The 12216-nt window shown below is 44.4% G+C and overlaps 1 protein-coding gene and 1 long non-coding RNA gene across 2 annotated transcripts in view; both read left to right on the top strand.

Moving 5' to 3' along the window:
- Positions 1-12216, top strand: part of Fim (plastin-2 Fim) — a 273290-nt gene that overhangs the window by 133355 nt on the left and 127719 nt on the right. The window lies entirely within an intron of this gene.
- The window catches only part of LOC128703593 (uncharacterized), a 98517-nt gene continuing 87182 nt past the window's right edge, over positions 882-12216 (top strand). The window contains exons 1-2 of the long non-coding RNA XR_008409317.2: positions 882-1228; positions 4073-4114. This is a non-coding gene — a long non-coding RNA (uncharacterized lncRNA). The remainder of the gene's footprint in view (positions 1229-4072; positions 4115-12216) is intronic.

The following is a 12216-nucleotide window of genomic DNA, read 5'->3' as shown; positions in this document are numbered from 1 at the left end:
ACTGACCAGTGACCACTGTATCATCTTTTGCAGATGATACTAGGATCTGCATGAGAGTGTCATCCACTGAGGACACAGCAAAGCTCCAAGAAGATATAAACCAAGTTTTCCAATGGACAACAGAGAACAATATGATGTTCAATGAAGATAAATTCCAACTACTCCGTTATGGAAAACTGGAGGAAATAATAACTAGGACTGAGTATACTACAAACTCATTAACATCCCCATTCAAGACAGATGAAATTGCAGAGCTAGAGAATGTACAGAGAACCTTTACTGCACATATAAGTTCCATCAAACACCTTAATTAACTACTGGGAGGGCCTGGAAGCACTTGACTTGTACTCACTGGAGCGCAGGCGAGAGAGAGATATCATAATCTACACCTGGAAGATTCTGGAGGGACTGGTCCCTAATATGCACACAACAATCACTCCATACGAAAGCAAAAGACTTGGCAGGCGATGCAACATACCCCCAGTGAAAAGTAGGGGCGTCACTGGTACACTAAGAGAAAACACAATAAGTGTCCGGGGCCCAAGACTGTTCAACAGTCTCCCACCAGCAATAAGGGGCATTACGGGAAGACCCCTGGTTGTCTTCAAGAGGGAGCTGGACAGATACCTAAAGACGGTGCCGGATCGGCCGGGCTGTGGTTCGTACGTTGGGTTGCGTGCGGCCAGCAGTAACATCCTCGTTGATCAGGCCCTGATCCACCGGGAGACCTGGTCGTGGACCTGGCCGCGGGGGCGTTGATCCCCGGAATGCCCTCCAGGTAGACTATGGTACGCTGCTGAAGACTGATCCCCTATTTTGGCTTCACTCCATTTATGGAAAAAAATCTTGAGTCTCTCAGTCATGCCTCAGTCCAGGAGAGACTCGACTGATGTCGCATTTCACACTATTTTGTCTTAATATAAAATGCAGGAAGTGCAAGAAGCTTCACTTCCTGCCTGCTCCGTGCCCTCAGACTTCACGAGGAGGATGGGGGGAGAAAGGCAAGGAGGAGGTGGGGGGGACAGATTCTCGTGGTGATTGATGGTGCCAGGCACCACGCCTGGCAGTGGACTTGTTAAGAGGCGCCAGTGGCAGGCAGCACTGTGGTTGAACTTAGTGTAAACTCTGCTAATGGATACCTACAAGTAGTTTACTGAGAGACATCAAGGCTCTCCAACCTTATCATATCTTATTTTGAAACTGTGTATGGAATTTGCACTCTGAGACAGTATAAGTATTTCCAAATATCTTTGTAGCCAAATTATTTTTTTGAGGGATGGGGATTTCCGTCTGTGTTTCCTTGCTGCTGTTCCTCTCGTTTTAAACAGTCTATCGTTATTTGCCCTGTCAGTTCCTCTCCCTATTTTGAACATTGTAGTTGTCCCGTGGTTCGATCCCCGGTGCGGGTGCAAACATTAAAACGTGTTTCCTTAAGACACCTGCTGTCTCTGTTCACCTAGCAGTAAAATAGGTACCTGGGTGTTAGTCGACTGCTCTGAGTCGCATCCTGGGGACAAAATGGACCTAATTTGCCCGAAATGCTCTGCACAACAAGCGGCTTTCTATATAGTAGTATGTCATTGATATCAACTAGGCCTGTATACCTTGTACATGTACTTGTAGAAATGAAGATTATTATTATTATTATTGTTATTATTATGTCTGCTAGTCCTTGTGTTCTTCAAGGTCGTCTGGTACATTCCTTCAACCTCTACTCATGGCGCACTTCTGACTTGAGTCTTAATACTAATCTTTCGACCTTTACGAGTCAGGCATGTCTGACATGGAGGCTGGTCATGTACTCCATGACGAGCCTAACATATGTGCTCTACATAATGGTGATGGTTTTATCTAAGCTTGGTTATGGCGGTGTTGATGGTCACTTTGATGGTGACATTAGCCAGGCAGGTGTCATGGTTTTTCTCACCGGGTCTTCACAACAGTGCTGCGTCCGAAAAAAATACTTTATATATATGTCGTGCCGAATAAGTAAAACTGGTCAATTAATAAGTACTCATTTAATATTAAGTCCTTTCTAAAATTTTCTCTTATACGTTTAAAGATATATTTTTTTTTCATTTATGTTTATATACAAATTAATAATTTTGTACCTAAAGAACCTTAGAAAACTTACGTAACCTTATTATAATAAGCTCAATTTAATTTAGCCTAATCCAGCTAAATATATTTTAGGTAAGTTTACAATAATTTAATAATAAAGACAATGAAATGTATTTTTTTCGTTAAATTCAGAATGATTTTTGCGAAATTATTGCATACACACATTTTCGCTTGCCTTATTCGGCAAAAAGAGCGTTGCTATTTAAGCCAAAATCGCAAGTTTTACTTACACGGCACGACTTTTATTACATACATACATACGCACATACGTACATACATACATACGTACATACATACGTACATACGTACATACATACATACATACATACATACATACATACATACGTACGTACGTACGTACATACATACATACATACATACATACATACATACATACATACATACATACATACATACATACATACATACATACATAATTTCGCCTGTTTGCGAATTGTTAAGCATTTCAAATCTCTTTCGTTGTCCACTGCATGTGGCAGGATTCGATGAAATAACTTTCAAAACGAGCTTGGTGCCGGGGGTATGGTGAAACATCGCTTAGCCTCGGCTAAGCGCCCATACTTATCTTGGGTCTAGTTCCGTGGTAAAGTACTGTGAACTCTGATACAGAGTTAGCAGGTTCGAGTCCTGCTGTGGACGTAGAGACAATATTTGTAAATAATTTCGCCTGTTTGCGAATTATTATTATATATATATATATATATATATATATATATATATATATATATATATATATATATATATATATATATATATATATATATATATATATATATATATATATATGGATTTATGAAGGATGAGGTTAATCATAGAATTGATGAGGGAAAAAAGGTGAGTGGTGCGTTGAGGTATATGTGGAGTCAAAAAACGTTATCTATGGAGGCAAAGAAGGGAATGTATGAAAGTATAGTAGTACCAACACTCTTATATGGATGTGAAGCTTGGGTGGTAAATGCAGCAGCGAGGAGACGGTTGGAGGCAGTGGAGATGTCCTGTCTAAGGGCAATGTGTGGTGTAAATATTATGCAGAAAATTCGGAGTGTGGAAATTAGGAGAAGGTGTGGAGTTAATAAAAGCATTAGTCAGAGGGCAGAAGAGGGGTTGTTGAGGTGGTTTGGTCATTTAGAGAGAATGGATCAAAGTAGAATGACATGGAAAGCATATAAATCTATAGGGGAAGGAAAGAGGGGTAGGGGTCGTCCTCGAAAGGGTTGGAAAGAGGGGGTAAAGGAGGTTTTGTGGGTGAGGGGCTTGGACTTCCAGCAAGCGTGCATGAGCGTGTTAGATAGGAGTGAATGGAGACGAATGATACTTGGGACCTGACGATCTGTTGGAGTGTGAGCAGGGTAATATTTAGTGAAGGGATTCAGGGAAACCTGTTATTTTCATATAGTCGGATTTGAGTCCTGGAAATGGGAAGTACAATGTCTGCACTTTAAAGGAGGGGTTTGGGATATTGGCAGTTTGGAGGGATATGTTGTGTATCTCTATACGTATATGCTTCTAAACTGTTATATTCTGAGCACCTCTGCAAAAGCAGTGATAATGTGTGAGTGTGGTGAAAGTGTTGAATGATGATGAAAGTATTTTCTTTTTGGGGATTTTCTTTCTTTTTTTTGGGTCACCCTGCCTCGGTGGGAGACGATCGACTTGTTGAATATATATATATATATATATATATATATATATATATATATATATATATATATATATATATATATATATATATATATATATTATATATATATATATATATATATATATATATATATATATATATTAATAGTGATATTTGTGCTTGAGGTTGCACAGTTTAATGTTCATGTTGCTTGATAAGTTAGGTATGTAGAGTGGTTTATACATGCCATTGGTAACAGCTCTTAAAGCTGCTATTTTTCTTAATTAAGATGTTTATTTCCTTCTATAGGTAAGGCAGTTGAGTGTTGGAGTGCAACAGCAGTAATAGTCTGTAAGTAATTGTGTGTGTGTGTGTGTGTGTGTGTGTGTGTGTGTGTGTGTGTGTGTGTGTGTGTGTGTGTGTGTGTGTGTGTGTGTGTGTGTGTGTGTGTGTGTGTGTGTGTGTGTGTGTGTGTGCGTGCGTGCGTGCGTGCGTGCACATTCATGCTGACCTATATATGGTTGCAGGGGGTTGAGCCATCATATATGTGAGACTCCACTAGAACAAAAGTTCCACATGCACCAGAGGGCGATCACTAACAGTCTGACTGGTCAGGCTGGAGGCTGTTCCTGGGATTAACGTCCCCGCGGCCCGGTCAACGACCAGGCCTCCCGGTGGATCAGGGCCTGGTCAACTAGGCTGTTACTGCTGGCCGCACGTAGTCCAGCGTACGAACCACAGCCTGGCTGATCCGGCACCGACTTTAGGTATTTATCCAGATCCCTCTTGAAGACAACCAGGGGTCTATTCATAATTCCCCTTTATGGCTGGAGGGAGGCTGGTAAACAGTCTTGGGCCCCGGACACTTATGGTGTTTTCTCTTAGTGTACTAATGATGACCCTGCCATTAGTGGGTGTAGGATAGAGCCTTCACCACTACTTGCCCTGAATGACCCACACGGATTTAGCGTTTAGGAGTGCTCAAGCAGGTTGTGTAGGCCTGTGAGCCGCTGGCACCAACAGCCAGGTTGATCAGGCCTCAGGCGGGGCTGCGAGTATAGATGATCCCTTGGAAACCAGCCACAGGCATGTTACAGGTAGGAACACTTTATTAGCTACTGGTATTACTGTAATGCTACCATACCACGGGCGGGGATTGAACTCGCGGCGAGTGAGTTGTCAATCGTGTCATTACGATTTCGTGAGTCATTACTGTAATAACTAATGTGGGTTTGTATTGTAGTTCTTTCTCTGTCTCTTTCTCTCGCTGAGTAGTATTAGTTACCTGCTTACCTGGAGGTTATTCCGGGGATCAAGGCCTCCGCGGCCCGGTCCATGACCAGGCCTCCCGGTGGATCAGGGCCTGATCAACCAGGCTGTTACTGCTGGCCGCACGCAGTCCGACGTACGAGCCACAGCCCGGCTGATCCGGCACTGACTTTAGTTATCTGTCCAGCTCTCTCTTGAAGGCAGCCAGGGGTTTATTGGCAATTCCCCTAATGCTTGATGGGAGGCTGTTGAACAGTCTTGGGCCCCGGACACTTATGGTGTTTTCCCTTAGTGTACCAATGGTTCTTGATCTAAGGTATTGGAGCTCTCTTCCTCCTCTTCTAATTAAACTTTGCCTCTGGTTCTCCAGGCGCTGTTTGCCTCGTACAGGTTTAGCGTCCATGTGAAAATAATAAAAATAATAATGAAATAATACACGACTTTTTCGCTCTTAGTGGAGTAGGTTTTTTTTTTTTTTTTTGTAGTTCGTCCGGGTCTTGAACCCCGGACCCCAGTGGTGGGAATCGCGCCTCTCACCACTGGGCTACGTGGCGAGAGCTTTCTCAAGTGACTTAGTAATAAAGCTCCACCTAGAGTCAGAAATGAAGCCGATATGTATTGTTTTTGTAGTGAGGGTTCTGGCAGCTGGTTCAACATACAAGGTAGTGAGGGTTCTGGCAGCTGGTTCAACATACAAGGTAGTGAGGGTTCTGGCAGCTGGTTCAACATACAAGGTAGTGAGGGTTCTGGCAGCTGGTTCAACATACAAGGAGACATATCTCGTAATTAGTTTGGGACGGGGCCGCGAGGTCGCTGACCTTCGCAACACTCCAGGTAGGTAAACTCTGGAAAATATAGCATGAGTGTACAGGAAGCCTTGAGAAATTAACGTTGAGAACCTCGTAAGAAATTAAATGTAGTAAAATGATATTATATTGATTGGTGGCAATTAACTTCCTTCCACGCTTACCTGTTCTTTCTGCTCTCTTTCTCTCCAGCTTCTCCGTTCTACTCTCGTTTCATTCACTCTCTTCTGCTCACACTCTCAACACCCCCCCCTCCCTTGTTGCTCTTTCCTCTGTCTTCCTGGTACGTCTGCACAATGTTAAGGAGAATCACAGCCGACATCTGGAGTCCGTAGGAGTGTGAGGGTGGAGGGGGGGGGAGACGGTACTCTCAGCCGTTCCTCTTATCCCCCATCTATGACTTTCGGTTATTACGTTGATTTATGACGTTGATTTGTGACGTTAATTTTCTTTGGAGGGTCCCAACTCTAAATTCTGAGCGTTTACATACATTTTCTTGAAGGTATGTTATATAAATATGTAAAAACTGTATATTTAAACACACACACACACACACACACACACACACACACACACACACACACACACACACACACACACACACACACACACACACACACACACACACACACACACACAATAATGCTTACTCCCACGTAGAGAATAACAATATTTACAGGCACATATTTTCTGGTGTAAGGTTATCAGTGCACATAAAGTAAACAATGTACTGGAGTCTTATAGTGAACGTCACTAGGTAGTGAGCTGGCAATGTTTGCTTCTCCCTGACAGGATGTTGTCATGTTATTGTGAGATAAAAAACTTGGGCAACAGAGTACGGAAGGGACCCGACCACCATTGTTTTTGTATCAAGTAAATTAAAGAAACAGCCCTATTTTGCGGCTCCATTGATCTGTATGGCATTGTGCAACGTTAAAGCCAGAACGATATCGTTTCAGACTATGGAGCTGACCTCTTCAGGCTGAGGGACTGATCACCTCAAATACTATTTATCCAAGGTTGAACTGATTACATCTTTATTTCACTACTACACCTGCTTCTTCTGTATTTGAATGAAGAAGCCTACTGTGTAGGCGAAACGTTTCTTCAGTAAACATATCGAACTATTGCACGTGTGTCTTAATCTTCACAACCAGGAATCTTGTGCTAGTACAATAAACAATAATTGAACAACTGTTGGGAACAACTGAGCAGTCGCCTCTATGAGAGAGACTTCAGACAAGCTCCTCTGATACAACATATTATCTACACTCAACACTGTAACATGTTACATATACTTAACACTCTATATTAACTCCACATTTTTCCTCTGTTACCAGCCAAAAACCTGACTTAGAGAGGGAAGTAGGTCTCACATCATCCTTAAGAGGCACGTAGGTTCCCCCGTCTTCTAATAACTAATTTTTTCCACTATAATCTACCTTGTCCATAATTACTATCCCATTTGCTTTCTCTGTTTCGTAAGGTGAAGTCTATAGGATCTTTCCTTAATTCATGGTATAACTTAACAAATCTTATTCGGCAAGAAGAGCGTTACTGTTTAAGCCAAAATAGCAAATTTTATCTATTATCTGGAGGGGTGTTAATGTTGCAGTTTAAAAACTGTAGTGTAAAGCACCCTTCTGGCAAGACAGTGATGGAGTGAATGATGGTGAAAGTTTTTCTTTTTCGGGCCACCCTGCCTTGGTGGGAATCGGCCAGTGTGATAATATATATATATATATATATATATATATATATATATATATATATATATATATATATATATATATATATATACATACATATATATATATATATATATATATATATATACATACATATATATATATATACATATATATATATACACATATATATATATATACATATATATATATACATATATATATATACATATATATATATATACATATATATATATACATATATATATAAATTTATATATATATATATATATATATATATATATATATATATATACATTATATATATATATATTACAATATATATCACCGGGACACGTCTCAAGATGACCTTTTAAATTATCTTGGTTCGTTTTCTGTCTCTGAGTGTAAAGATCACTGTTCATGTTCGTGTTCTCTTGTCTTGTTCATTATTTTCTCCATTTTAAGCATTTTTTAAGTATATGTTCACAAAAATAATAGAGAGGGGAAGGGAGGGAAGGGGTTAAGCGAGGTAGCAGGTGAGCCTGGAGAGTGTTCCGGGGGTCAGCGCCCCCGGCCCAATCTTTGACCAGGCCTCCAGGTGGATCAGAGCCTGATTAACCAGACTGTTACTGCTGGTGACAAAGATCATCAGCTCTTATAAGTCCAGGACAGTGTATTATATTCATGACATAGTGTTAATTCCCAATTCCCTGGATCAAAAGACCTTCACTAGCGTCAAGGCACTCCCTTTTCCGGGGGTAAATGTGAAAAGGATCATATATTAACCTATTGATGACTTCGAAGGGATGGGGGTCGAGTCTCGGCTCCTGGTCTCTAGGCTTCATCATACTCCTATAGCTTGGTATAGATTCTTCCTCTATTTCTCGCTGGTCAGGAGCTCTTGATCTATGAAATTAGCTCTGTGCTCCAGTTCCCTGAATTGAATCTGAATACCTTCCCCCCCCCCAGGCATTGTATAATTCCTACTGATTTAGCTCTCACCCATAATAATAACAATCCATTTCTTCGTCCGCGTCATTCCACTTCCTTCACACTGTAGTAGTAGTAGTATGTACTCACCTAATTGTGGTTGCAGGGGTCGAGACTCAGCTCCTGGCCCCGCCTACTGTGTGTATGTGTGCGCTCACCTAGTTGTGGTTGCGTGTGTGCTCACTTAGTTGTGGTCGCAAGGGTCGAGTCACAGCTCCTGGCCCCGCCTCTTCACTGTGTGTGTGTATATACGAGTGTGCGCTTGTGTGTGCGCGTGCACGCGTGTGAACTAACAAGAGCATGAATGACGTGGTGAAATAATCAATGTGTGACTTTACGTATTGATGTTGTATACCTGGTGACTGTGTCGAGTGGTGCCAGCACGTCCTCCACCACGCCCTCTACCACGCCTTGGTGCTGCTGAACATCTCTTGATCCAAGGAATGGCAGTTATCCTTCTTTCAGGCCTGACCTATATATAAATCTTGTTGCCTCACTCTGTGATAGCTTCATTGTCGTATTGAAGTCTCTCAGCTCTGGCTGACACTGCTGAAGTCTCTCAGCTCTGGCTGACACTACTGAAGTCTCCCAGCTCTGGCTGACACTACTGAAGTCTCCCAGCTCAGGCTGACACTACTGAAGTCTCCCAGCTCTGGCTGACACTACTGAAGTCTCCCAGCTCAGGCTGATACTACTGAAGTCTCCCAGCTCTGGCTGACACTACTGAAGTCTCCCAGCTCTGGCTGACACTACTGAAGTCTCCCAGCTCAGGCTGACACTACTGAAGTCTCCCAGCTCTGGCTGACACTACTGAAGTCTCCCAGCTCAGGCTGACACTACTGAAGTCTCCCAGCTCAGGCTGACACTACTGAAGTCTCCCAGCTCAGGCTGACACTACTGAAGTCTCCCAGCTCAGGCTGACACTACTGAAGTCTCCTAGCTCTGGCTGACACTACTGAAGTCTCCCAGCTCTGGCTGACACTACAGAAGTCTCCCAGCTCTGGCTGACACTACTGAAGTCTCCCAGCTCTGGCTGACACTACTGAAGTCTCCCAGCTCTGGCTGACGCTACTGAAGTCTCCCAGCTCTGGCTGACACTACTGAAGTCTCCCAGCTCTGGCTGACACTACTGAAGTCTCCCAGATCAGGCTGACACTGCTGAAGTCTCCCAGCTCAGGCTGACACTACTGAAGTCTCCCAGCTCTGGCTGACACTACAGAAGTCTCCCAGCTCATGCTGACGCTACTGAAGTCTCCCAGATCAGGCTGACACTACTGAAGTCTCCCAGCTCAGGCTGACACTACTGAAGTCTCCCAGCTCAGGCTGACAATACGAAGTCTCCCAGCTCAGGCTGACACTACTGAAGTCTCCCAGCTCTGGCTGACACTACTGAAGTCTCCCAGCTCTGGCTGACACTACTGAAGTCTCCCAGCTCTGGCTGACACTACTGAAGTCTCCCAGATCAGGCTGACACTGCTGAAGTCTCCCAGCTCTGGCTGACGCTACTGAAGTCTCCCAGCTCTGGCTGACACTACTGAAGTCTCCCAGCTCTGGCTGACACTACTGAAGTCTCCCAGATCAGGCTGACACTGCTGAAGTCTCCCAGCTCAGGCTGACACTACTGAAGTCTCCCAGCTCTGGCTGACACTACAGAAGTCTCCCAGCTCATGCTGACGCTACTGAAGTCTCCCAGATCAGGCTGACACTACTGAAGTCTCCCAGCTCAGGCTGACACTACTGAAGTCTCCCAGCTCAGGCTGACAATACGAAGTCTCCCAGCTCAGGCTGACACTACTGAAGTCTCCCAGCTCTGGCTGACACTACTGAAGTCTCCCAGCTCTGGCTGACACTTGAAGTCTCCCAGCTCTGGCTGACACTACTGAAGTCTCCCAGCTCTGGCTGACACTACTGAAGTCTCCCAGATCAGGCTGACACTACTGAAGTCTCCCAGCTCAGGCTGACACTACTGAAGTCTCCCAGCTCTGGCTGACGCTACTGAAGTCTCCCAGATCAGGCTGACACTACTGAAGTCTCCCAGCTCAGGCTGACACTACTGAAGTCTCCCAGCTCAGGCTGACACTACTGAAGTCTCCCAGCTCAGGCTGACACTACTGAAGTCTCCCAGCTCTGGCTGACACTACTGAAGTCTCCCAGCTCTGGCTTACACTACTGAAGTCTCCCAGCTCTGGTTGACACTATTGAAGTCTCCCAGCTCTGGCTGACACTACTGAAGTCTCCCAGCTCTGGCTGACACTACTGAAGTCTCCCAGCTCTGGCTGACACTACTGAAGTCTCCCAGCTCTGGCTGACACTACTGAAGTCTCCCAGCTCTGGCTGACACTACTGAAGTCTCCCAGCTCTGGCTGACACTACTGAAGTCTCCCAGCTCTGGCTGACACTACTGAAGTCTCCCAGCTCTGGCTGACACTACTGAAGTCTCCCAGCTCTGGCTGACACTACTGAAGTCTCCCAGCTCTGGCTGACACTACTGAAGTCTCCCAGCTCTGGCTGACACTACTGAAGTCTCCCAGCTCTGGCTGACACTACTGAAGTCTCCCAGCTCTGGCTGACACTTCTGAAGTCTCCCAGCTCTGGTTGACACTACTGAAGTCTCCCAGCTCTGGCTGACACTACCGAAGTCTCCCAGCTCTGGCTGACGCTACTGAAGTCTCCCAGCTCTGGCTGACACTACCGAAGTCTCCCAGCTCTGGCTGACACTACTGAAGTCTCCCAGCTCTGGCTGACACTGCTGACGTCACTCAGCTCAGTCTGACACTGCTGAAGTCACCCAGCTCAGGCTGACACTGCTGAAGTCACCCAGCTCAGGTTGACACTGCTGAAGTCACCCAGCTCAGGCTGACACAGCTGAAGTCACCCAGCTCAGGCAGACACAGCTGAAGTCACCCAGCTCAGGCTGACACTGCTGAAGTCACCCAGCTCAGGTTGACACTGCTGAAGTCACCCAGCTCAGGTTGACACTGCTGAAGTTACCAGCTCAGGCTGACACAGCTGAAGTCACCCAGCTCAGGCTGGCACTGCTGAAGTCACCCAGCTCAGGCTAACACTGCTGACGTCACGCAGCTCAGGCTAACACTGCTGAAGTCACCCAGCTTAGGCTAACAATGCTGAAGTCACCCAGCTCAGACTAACACTACTGAAGTCACCCAGCTCAGACTGACACTGCTGAAGTCACCCAGCTCAGACTGACACTACTGAAGTCACCCAGCTCAGACTGACACTGCTGAAGTCACCCAGCTCAGACTGACACTACTGAAGTCACCCAGCTCAGACTGACACTGCTGAAGTCACCCAGTTCAGCCTGACACTACTGAAGTCTCCCAGCTAAGGTTACCATATTTTAACATTGTAATTCTTGGTGTGAAAGGTCTACCAGAGCCTGAATACCTTGTTGACCAGCTCACCGCAAAACACACGATGACACATTGCAACGTATGTGTTGCATCATCAGGGATGTACCTGCATCCCACGCTGACCAACACCTCTTACATCTCTCCTGCTGCAATCTGCAATTCTCTCTTTTGCACTTACTAAGAATTTTTATATTATATTATATTATATTTTTGTATTTTTATATTATATTAAATTGTTATATTGGAAGAGACAGCGAGGTGTCATTATTATTATTATTATTATTATTATTATTATTCAAAACGTACGGTAAATCCGCACGTTTTGA

The sequence above is a fragment of the Cherax quadricarinatus genome, chromosome 76, assembly GCF_038502225.1.
Source record: "Cherax quadricarinatus isolate ZL_2023a chromosome 76, ASM3850222v1, whole genome shotgun sequence".
NCBI classification, from domain to species: domain Eukaryota; kingdom Metazoa; phylum Arthropoda; class Malacostraca; order Decapoda; family Parastacidae; genus Cherax; species Cherax quadricarinatus.
This window is presented reverse-complemented; position numbering and strand designations above follow the sequence as displayed.